This window comes from Myotis brandtii, unplaced genomic scaffold (genome assembly GCF_000412655.1).
Source record: "Myotis brandtii unplaced genomic scaffold, ASM41265v1 scaffold302, whole genome shotgun sequence".
NCBI lineage: Eukaryota > Metazoa > Chordata > Mammalia > Chiroptera > Vespertilionidae > Myotis > Myotis brandtii.
In genome coordinates this window covers 714,437-724,713 of record NW_005361545.1, presented here as the reverse complement: position 1 = coordinate 724,713, position 10,277 = coordinate 714,437, and the positions used below count along the sequence as shown (strand labels likewise).

The following is a 10,277-nucleotide window of genomic DNA, read 5'->3' as shown; positions in this document are numbered from 1 at the left end:
CAACCCCAGTTTGCTTCCCTTTGTCCACTGGCCAGAGGAGTCTTTTTGTTCAGCTGGCCAGAGGGGTCATTGTAAAGTTCTTCTACACCATGGCCAATGCCACTGCTGTTAAGCCTTTCCGAAGATGCTAGATGATGTTTAGCTCCTTAGCTGAGCATTTGAGGGCTCATCATCTAAGCTCTCCCACTTTTCTTCCCAGTTCCCACACTCCACAGGCCAAACTGTGGTTCTTAGAAGGCCGCTTGTTCTTCCATCCACCTTTGACTTCTAGGTTGTTCTTATGCATTTTTAGAATTTTCTTATCCTTCATTTGCTTGACAAACCTGACTTTCCTTTAAGACTTAGCGTACATGTAAATTCCTGCGGAAAATCTTCCCTGAGTTTCTCAGTCTCTCCCGTGGGCCCCTGAGTCCCTGTGCATATCGATATCTGCACATGTTGGCCCTCACTGCGGCTCTTAGTGTGTGTATCTATCTCCCTAATTAGGCTTATAAGCTTCTTACAGCCAGACTATGTTCTTCACGTTTATATACTTAATTGGCACAGTGCTAGCACAGGTACTCAGTAAATGTTTGTGAACTTAATTGGAGTTAGAAATAATCTCTGTCTGTATGGGAGAATGAGGACGACATGCAGCCCTCCCCCCACACGAGGGGGGGGAGAGAGAGAGGATGAATATGAATGTCAGCCACTGTCTTGTTATATTTTCACTCCGTCTGTCTATCTTTTTCATTTAATTTTTCCTTACAATTTTGAAATTGAAATTATATCCATTTATTTATAGTATTGGAACACCTGCCAATTTAACGTCACCTGCAAATTTAGTAAGCACATCTTTGATTATTTCGTCTTTGGTATCAATACAGAGAGAAATAAATGGCATTTTAGGACTTATCCCTGTGAAAAACATGGTGACTCTCTCCAAGGGTTTCTGAGACATTTGCTGTCTTCAGGTTTGCATTGACGTTAAATTTTAATTTCTAAAGCTGGGGTCCCGGTAATCATGAGTGTTATGTCTCATACCGGAAATAAGCGGACTTGGGTCAGCAAGTCCTCTCACAGAGAAAACACCGTGGGAACATAGGGACTGGCAGGAAACTCGGAATGCTTTTTTTTTCCCCACCGATAAAACAAAATGCCATTCCTTCAGTCCTAGTCCGGAATGATTAGAGTTCTTCGTGGGCCTTATGTGTAGAAATACTACTCACTAAGTGACCTCCTCGCTCCCATGGGAATGTTGGGGTCCACTGTTACTTAAGCCTGTGGTCAGGACAATCTGTTGCCAGCGTGCTGTGCTCATAGGGCTGGTAATCACAAACATTGCATGGATGTCTTGTCGTTAGATAAAGTGAAATTGACCTGGAGAAAGGAACTTTGAATGGTCAAAAGATAAATGAGCAGCCTTGTTTTTTCTTCAGGATGAGAGTTTTTCTTGACTGTCCCAATGGTCTCTTATGAACCTTGCAGGAGGCTCACTCCTGTGCTTGTTCCCAACACAAGTTCCCATTTTGCATAATGGGGATCTCCTAGGCCTGCTAATAGGCTATAGTAACTTCTTTGCTAGTGAGGAGTGGTTGTGCCAATGAAACGTTTCTCTATTGGAAATCTATTACCAGGAAGAGATACAGAAAAGGAGATATACAAATATATTCCCCCAAAATAGCATGAAGAGTAGATTAACTCCTATAAAACCTTGAGCCACTACAGCCATTTGAATTATGGGCTTGGGAATGATAGGGTTGGCACAGAATCTACCTCCATTGGTAAGAATTCATGTATTGAATGTGTTCTATGTGTTGGGAATAAGAGGGATGGATCCGATAGATGTCATCGCGGCCCTCCAGGTTCTTAAGGTGCAGTGTGGCAGGGGAAAGAGGCCTGAGACAATGAGCCAGAGGGTGATGACGGTCTCAGTGAGAAGAGGAGACTGGGATCCCACAACAGGATGACAATTATAAACTAGGAGCCTTCAGAGACAGAAATCAAAGCAAAGCCTGAAGTTTGAGTATGAGTGACCAAGGGAAGAGATAGTGTTTCTTTCCATTTAAATAGTGCCAAGGTAAAGACTGATACTACATTACTTCTAGGCTGGTGACAAGAGCGAGTTAAAAAGCTGGAAGGTGGGGAAAAGACTGAAGATGCCAAAGCATGTGTTTTGCTATCTTTATAGTCTGTCATCCCTCACCAATTCTACTTACTGTCTGCTCTATTTAGAAAAATACAAGCAGTGATGTTATTGTGATGAACTGCATGGGGAAGGCCAAAGGAGAATATTGCCTTTCCTTGGTGTTTACTGGTCTTAGGTGATTCCATTCTCCATATCCTGCTTGATGTGGATGGGTGTTTTTATCACCGTGGGTCTTGATTAAAGGTTATTTTTGTTCATGTATGTCTCCCATTTTCATGACAAGGTTGTGGAATGTGGAGATTGTGTCTCCTGTAGTTTTGGTGATACCACTCTTCCGTAGTTCTCCTGTCTCTTCAGAGATTCTGAGATTATCTGCATTTTTTTATTATGCTATTTTTAGTGACTGTTTTCAAGTCATTTTGCTCATCCTCTGGCAGAGAACTCCACAGATCAGTAGCACTGTGCTGGCTCTTTTGTTCAGGCTGTCTGTGTTTTGTCCTTGGGTCACTGGTGAAGAAAAGACATGGACATACCCTAGGATGTTGCTCTACACTGTTGTTATTCATTGTGGGGAGCCCAGGGTCAGGGGGAAGGTGAACAGTTCAGAAAGGACCTACATATACATGTGAAAAGCTGGTTATATGCCTATCCCCCCATCCCCGCCCCTCAAAAACACAAATCTTACAATTCTCACTCTTATGGGTATAAGTTTTCAGTCCTAACTTTACAAAATGCTAACATTATTTGTTGATCGGTGGAAGGCAAAACAAAGAAATGAACCAAAAATCCCTTAGCAGAACAAAATGTAGGGGAATATTCCAAAATTTTAAAAGAGTAGAATCATCATAGTCAAATATAAATTTATTTTTAGGGAGTCACCTCTATACAAATCTTAATGAAAAGGCTTTATTGAGAGGAGCAGGTCATGAAATCAAGTGAGAAGGAAGAAACTAAAGACCAAAGGTTAATATAGAGCAAAGGAGAAAGGTTAAGTGGTTTATGAGATAACCCAAGCAAGAGATTGACTCCCTTTCACAGTTCACATGCCTAATGGAAGCACCAGTCCGACCAGCAATGAGTTAGTGTGAGTGTGTATGTAAGTGTTTGTGAGCATATATGGGGATTGGACAGGATTTCAGAATGGGGTGAGTGTGCAGTAAAGAGGTGTCTATAAAACACTGAAAAGAAGACACATGTCAAGAGGGTAGCCTTTAACTCAAGCATGTCAAACTCAAAGGCTAATATGGGCCAAATAAACAAGGTTTAAGATTATGTGGCCACAAAAAAACAAAACCTTCAATTTTCATAGAAATGTGGGTTTATTTCAATAAAGGCATGCTGAATACAAAAGGCTGAAATAAGTGAGTAATTGTTAACATAAAATAATAGAACATTTTAATAAAAATTAGTATTTTTCTTGACCATTAACTTACCAGACACTGAATAACTGCACAAATTAGTAAGCACAATGCAAATAAACCTATTTTTCTTGTTTTCTGAAAGCGAAACATTTCCTGTTGCGCACACCAAACAAGTTAGTACAAGACTAATGATGTGGCAATCTGCTGCTAAAATATTTGCTGCTAGTATTAGTGGAGAGAAATGGTGAGCCTGCACATAAGACACATAAGGGAAATGAATGCAACACGATTATAGTAATCAGTCATTAGCCAACGTTGTAATTTGTTATTAATAATTATGTGTAACAGGATATTGTAAAAATTAAGTTACAAAGTTTTTATTAAAACGTTTCTTATATACCATTATATTGGCTGGGCCGCAAAAATATTCGTTGTGGGCCACAAGTTTGACATGCTTGCTTTACCATGTTTTGGCTTTGGCTAGATCACCATCTTTTTGTTGAAACCCCCTGACAAGGTCAGCTGAAATCAAGCTGACCAGTTGGAAATGTTCAATTGATGATATCTCTCATTTGTGTAATCCAGTTTTAACACTATTCATAGAAGCCATCTAATAAGTGTGTTTGGGTCATAAAAAAATTACATCAAAGTCAAGTTTGCTTCTGTCCTCCATAGGCTATGGTGTTACTGTGGAGGTACAAAGAGGGTTTGGAATTTTATGGGACTTTTCAGCAGAGCAGCACACACACCACACAGTCTGTACATATATGCATGCAGAAATGCACAAAACCAGAAAATAACATGAGATGCTGAAGAAAGTGGAGAGCAAATGATTTAGCAGTTCACATGTATGTAGTGGGAGGGAGGGAGGGAGAGAAGGAGGGAGGGAAGAAGAAAGGGAGGGAGAGAGAGAGAGAGAGAGAGAGAGAGAGAGAGAAAGAGAGAGAGAGAGAGAGAGGAGAGAGAGAAAGGAAGAGAGGGGTGGGGGATGGGTTGCCTCCTATACATATCCCTACTGGGGATTAAACCTGCAACCTGAGAATGTGCGCTGACAAGGAATTGAACTGGCAACCCTCCAGTGCATGGGATATCACTCAACCAACTGAGCCACACTGGCCAGGCCAGCATAAAAGACATTTATGTGCACTAACACTATCAAAGCACAATAAGTAGTGAGCCCTGGGAGAATGTAAAGCTAACAACTGCCCTAATGGAGCCCATGAGCTTTAAATAATAGGACACCTGAAGAGCTTGGCATGGTGGAAAACACAGGTGGAAAAAGGAAGCAAAATGACATTTACTAAAATGATCCAGGTATGAGTACACTGCATTGGAGGATCAGGTTGAAGAAAGTGATTCAAAAGGGCTAAAAATGAATTAAATGTGTTCTAGAAAATTGTAGGAAATTGCTCGTATCAAGTATATTTTGCTATGACTTTCTCCTCTACTTGTTTATTTCTTCTGCTACCTTGACCACCATGTGAGGCCTAGTTTTGTGTAACCAGTTATTTAATTCTGTTCAGACTACCAGCAGGCAAAGGTGGTAATATAAAATGTAAATGGTGTGCTTTAATTGCATTGAAAATTCCTCCATATGCCACCTTTTTGGTTTCTGAATACCTGATGGTGAAAGTTCATTGATGAACTTTATTAGTGAATCCAGAGGGACCATAATTGCTCTTTCATTTATTATTTTCAAATGAGACTGACGTCTTTATTTAAAATACTTTCCCACAGAAGAGAGTGGGGGTGTCTGTGGTAACCTGAGACTATTTGTTCTTTATATCAGATGACAATGTAGATTTCACTATTTGGGGGTTTCTGATGTGAAGTGTATTTTTGTCCACAGCCCCATGCTTACGTAGGTTGCAAATGCAGCATTCTAAAAATACAAACTGTCAGGCTCCTAGTTTAGGGAATTGAATAAATAGATACAAAACGAGGTATGTAACCTAATCCCCCAAATTGAGTGTGCCCCTTCCCTCTTCTGGGTAATTCTTGTACCTATCCTTTTGTAAAGCCTTGTTCTTATAGACATGTCTATACTTCAAATGTTCTCCTGTGGTGTTCTTTCCCTAATCTTGTTTATTATCTCACTGAATATCAGCATCTCTCTCACCCTTTATATCTACATCTCCTCTAGTACTTAATGTGTGTTAGAATACTTAGTATTTGTCTTATGTTCAGGCTTGGCTGTGAGCTTCCTGAAGGTAGAAAATGTATTATTCATCGTTGGAGCTCGTACACTTAACACAGCTGGTGTCTGAACCCAGAGCAGATGCCCACTCAATGTATAGGGTTAAATTTGTTCAAGGTTATGGAATTTTTCTATGTCTCTGTTAGAACATGAGATCAGATAGACAGCTCAGGGCATGCAAGCCATAATCAGCCTTGACCTTGGGTAACTTACAACAGCATGCTCTGGGAGGTCTGTCAAAATGGCAGCATGGCTTGGGTCTGGGAAACAACGGGGCTCCTTAGAAGTCAGTAATACTGTCCATGGTAATAGCCTTCAGTGTAGAAGTCAGAAGGCCTTGTACATCTGTGAGTAAGCCAGCAAGGCACATTACATTTCTAAAGTGTCCTTGGGGAAAATTACTGTGTAGGAAAGTTATTTAAGGTAGCTAGCAATAGGCTATGTGAGGCCAGGCAAACATTTTCAAAACAAAATGTTTTCCTAGTCCTAGAAAATACTAATTTCAGTATTCAAGATGCATATTTCAAAGAAAACCTCTTGATGTGGTGACTGCATTCATCACCATAACTCTCTGGCTTCATCTAGTTTTGATTCTAAAAACATCATTTCCCAGTCACCCAGAATAGACATACTGGATTCTTATTTTTTTTTTCTCCATATCTTTTTAAAAAATTGCTTCCCCGTTCCAGTCAAGATTCTGGCATATGTAAATGTAGTACTCCCTTCTTCCGACAGCCACATTAAAATTACAACTAAATTACAGAACAACCGTCATTCAGAACCACCCGCAGTGTAGCTGAACAGAAATCTGTAACTAAAGTTATACAGAAGAAGCCACGCTGAGACTGGTAGGAGGCTCAGCGGTGTGGAATGGACTGGTGCCTCACATACCTACATGTGGAGGTGAAAAATTGAGAGGGATATCTAAGCTATGAAGGTCCCCCTTGAGCAGTCAGGGGTCCAACCCCCACACCAGCCCCCAGCCTAGGATTCCATTGCCAGGCTGAGTCCATTCCCGAGATATTTTGTTGTACTTTCTTCTGTCTGTTTTATAGATCCATGCAATCTCTGACACTAGGGGTGGGGGGTGTGAGGGTCACCTGGGTTTGGATCACATAGCTGTGAACAAATGAATAAAAGAACTTTAGAAATAGTTAATGCAGGAGACCACTGTGATCTTAGAATATCAAGACAAATGCTGCCATTAACAAAAGTCCCATAAATTGTGGCTGGGAAAACCAGCAAGGACTGTAGCTGAGTGAGAGGGAGGGCTATTGGAGCCCCAGCCATTCCTCTTAAAAGACCCGCCCACGAACTCACTTGTTCTCAGCGGGGGCCTTTCTTGGGCACCTCCAAGCCAAGCACAAGTAGCAGCTATCTGCAGATCGCTCTTTAGCTCATACTGGGTGGACCTGGGCAAGGCGCAGGCTGTGCCTTGACCTGCACCTCTCTGATGATTAGTGGTGACATTGAGCGTCTTTTCATATGTCTATTAGCCATTTGGAATTATCCTCTTTGGAAAAGGGTCTGTTCAGGTCCTTTGCCCATTTTTTAATTGGATTGTTTGTTTTCCTGGTGTTGAGTTTTATAAGCTCTTTATAAATTTTGAATATTAACCCCTTATCAGATGTATCACTGGCAAATATGTTCTCCCATTCAGTGAATTGTCTTTTCATTTTGTTGATGTTTTCCTTTGCTGTGCAAGCTCTTTTTAGTTTGATGTATTCCCATTCGTTTATTTTTCCTTTTGTTTCCCTTGCTCAATGAGATATATCAGAAAAAAACATTGCTATAAGAAATCTCTGAGATTTCACTGCCTATGTTTTCTTCTAGGATTTTTATGGTAGTGAGTCTAACATTTAAGTTTTTAGTACATTTTGAGTTTATTCTTGTGTGCGGTGTAAAAAGGTAGTCTAGTTTCTTTCTTTTTTTTTGCATGTATCTGTCCAGTTTTCCCAACACCATTTATTGAATAGTCTGTCTTTACCACATTGTATGTTTTGCCTCCATTGTCAAATATGAGTCAATGATAAAGGCTTGGGTTTATTTCTGGGCTCTCTATTCTGTTCCAATGATCTATATGTCAGTTTATATGCTAGTACCATGAAGCTTTGATTAATATGACCTCCTGTGAAACATTCCATTGGTGTCTTGATAGGAAATGCATTGAATCTGAAGATTGCTTTGAGCAGTATGGACATTTTAATGATGTTAATTCTTCCTATCCATGAACACGGTATACACTTCCCCTTATTGGTATCTTCTTCAATAAAATACCTAAAAATATATTTAACCAAGGATGTAACACACCTGTACTCAGAAAATTATAAAACACTGAGGAACTAGTGTTTTTTAGACTTTTCTGGTTGTCTAAATTCCTTTTTTATTGTAAAAGAATGATGAAAATTTACCTCTTGCTGTGTGGGGGATTTCTATGTCTGTTCTGATAGAACCCAGCTCTGGGACAGCAAAAGAGAGGATTGAGCTTTATGATCTACTAGCTGAGATCAAAACTTCTCACTCTGCAAGACAGATACCACAGCAACTGTATGGCTTGGACAAGGGAGGCAGCATGGAGGAGGGTAGAGAGGGCTTTCCTCACAATTGAATGGGGAGGCAAAAGTCGTAATAATTTTGCCCTTTTAATTGTGTGGAGTGCTTAGAACTTCTAAGTATGCTTGTATTGATATTATTGTAACCAAAACGCAGGTTCAGCTGGCTGCCACAAGAAAAGCCAAACTCATGAGACAAGTTCTGATGCAAAGTGAAAGAACTTTATTTAGGTGCCCCGACCTGGGAGGATAGTGGCCTCCTCTCTCAGAGACCATCCTGCTTCCTGCTTATGCCCAGGGTTCTTATAGGAATAAGGAAGGGGTAGCGGTTCTTTTTTGTTTTTTTTTTATGTTTTTTTAAGGAAATTAAAAAAGGAACAGTAATTTAAAGTTTATTCCAGCTATACTGCAGGTATCTCATAACCAAATTAGAGTGAAGATACTGGCCACAAAATATTCATGCCCTGTTTTTTAAAAATTCTGAATCTTGGGCAACTGTCCTCTTGTAACTACTTTACAGTTTCTAAAAGCAGTTATTGTCCAAAGCTGGAAGAACTTAAGTCTTCTCAGATGAGCATGTGAATGAATGGAGGGAGGTAAACAAAAAATAAAATTAAAAAAGATGAGGTCTGATAGGGGAGCAGCCGGATAAGAAAATCAAAAAAGGAACAGTAATTTAAAGTTTATTCCAGCTATAATGCAGGTTATTCTGACTTTAAGGTAGCATCACATGGCATACTTCTGAGTCCATTCCCGAGATATTCTGTTGTACTTTCTTCTGTCTGTTTTATAGATCCATGCAATCTCTGACACTAGGGGGGAGGGGTGCGAGGGTCACCTGGGTTTGGATCACATAGCTGTGAACAAATGAACAAAAGAACTTTAGAAATAGTTAATGCAGGAGACCACTGTGATCTTAGGATATCAAGACAAATGCTGCCATTACTGTTAATATTTGGATGATAAATTCTTCTAAATTCAACCTTAGGTGGTTTGAAGGGGAGTAGTCTATAGGAAAATGAATTGTCAAAAAGAATACGGCACCTTGATATGGGCTGTCATTGGGTCCCCTAATTGTGGCTTGCCAATGAAACATCATCCCCAGCTAAACCTGCAGAACATTGTGCTGGAGAGTCACAGGCCAAATCATGAAGTTCCTTATTAATCCCTCTCAGTGCCATAGTCTGTGCTTTGTGCCTGGCTCCCCACTATCTCGGTGTGTGCTCAAATGTCTGGCCAAAACTCTTGATTACCCTGGTAGCAGGGAAGGCTTGTCTCTTCCTCTCACACCGGCTCTGCCAGACACAGGCACTGAGGGGCCTGAGCCTCCCTCGAGCTGCGGCCTCAGCCTCCTCCCCATGTGGAAGCTGGGTGCCTCCCTGGCCCTATGGGGCTCATGCATATGACACAGGCACAAGATGTCTGCTCTGACGGAACTAGAGGGGTGGTTTTTTATTCTATTATATTGCTAGCATTTGGCATGCACTCGGTTTCTGTCCATTCATCTTTCTAGCTTTTTGGCCTGCTCGGTGTAAGAACCTGCTTACATCTGGTCAATGAAAGAGACACCCTGGTGCTTGCCCCCTGACTGTCTAGGGCAGTGGTTCTCAACCTTCCTAATGCCGTGACCCTTTAATACAGTTCCTCATGTTGTGGTGACCCCCAACCATAAAATTATTTTCGTTGCTACTTCATAACTGTAATTTTGCTACTGTTATGAATCGTAATGTAAATATCTGATATGCAGGATGTATTTTCATTGTTACAAATTGAACATAATTAAAGCATAGTGATTAATCACAAAAACAATATGTAATTATATATGTGTTTTCCGATGGTCTTAGATGACCCCTGTGAAAGGGTCGTTCGACCCCCAAAGGGGTCGCGACCCACAGGTTGGCGACCCACAGGTTGAGAACCGCTGGTCTAGGGTATCAGAGTCACTGCGGAGGGCTTGGGCTGCAGGACCTGTCAGGAAGTCTGGAGATGCTGCAGCCCTCAGCCTGCATTCCACATTGGACATGGCGCAGGCACATCTG

The 10,277-nt window shown here is 40.9% G+C and overlaps 1 protein-coding gene and 1 pseudogene across 2 annotated transcripts in view; one reads left to right on the top strand and one right to left on the bottom strand.

Moving 5' to 3' along the window:
• FAT3 (FAT atypical cadherin 3) overlaps positions 1–10,277 on the top strand; it is a 535,794-nt gene that overhangs the window by 110,156 nt on the left and 415,361 nt on the right. The gene's annotated exons all lie outside the window — the stretch shown is intronic.
• LOC102260630 lies at positions 8,906–9,434 on the bottom strand (annotated as a pseudogene).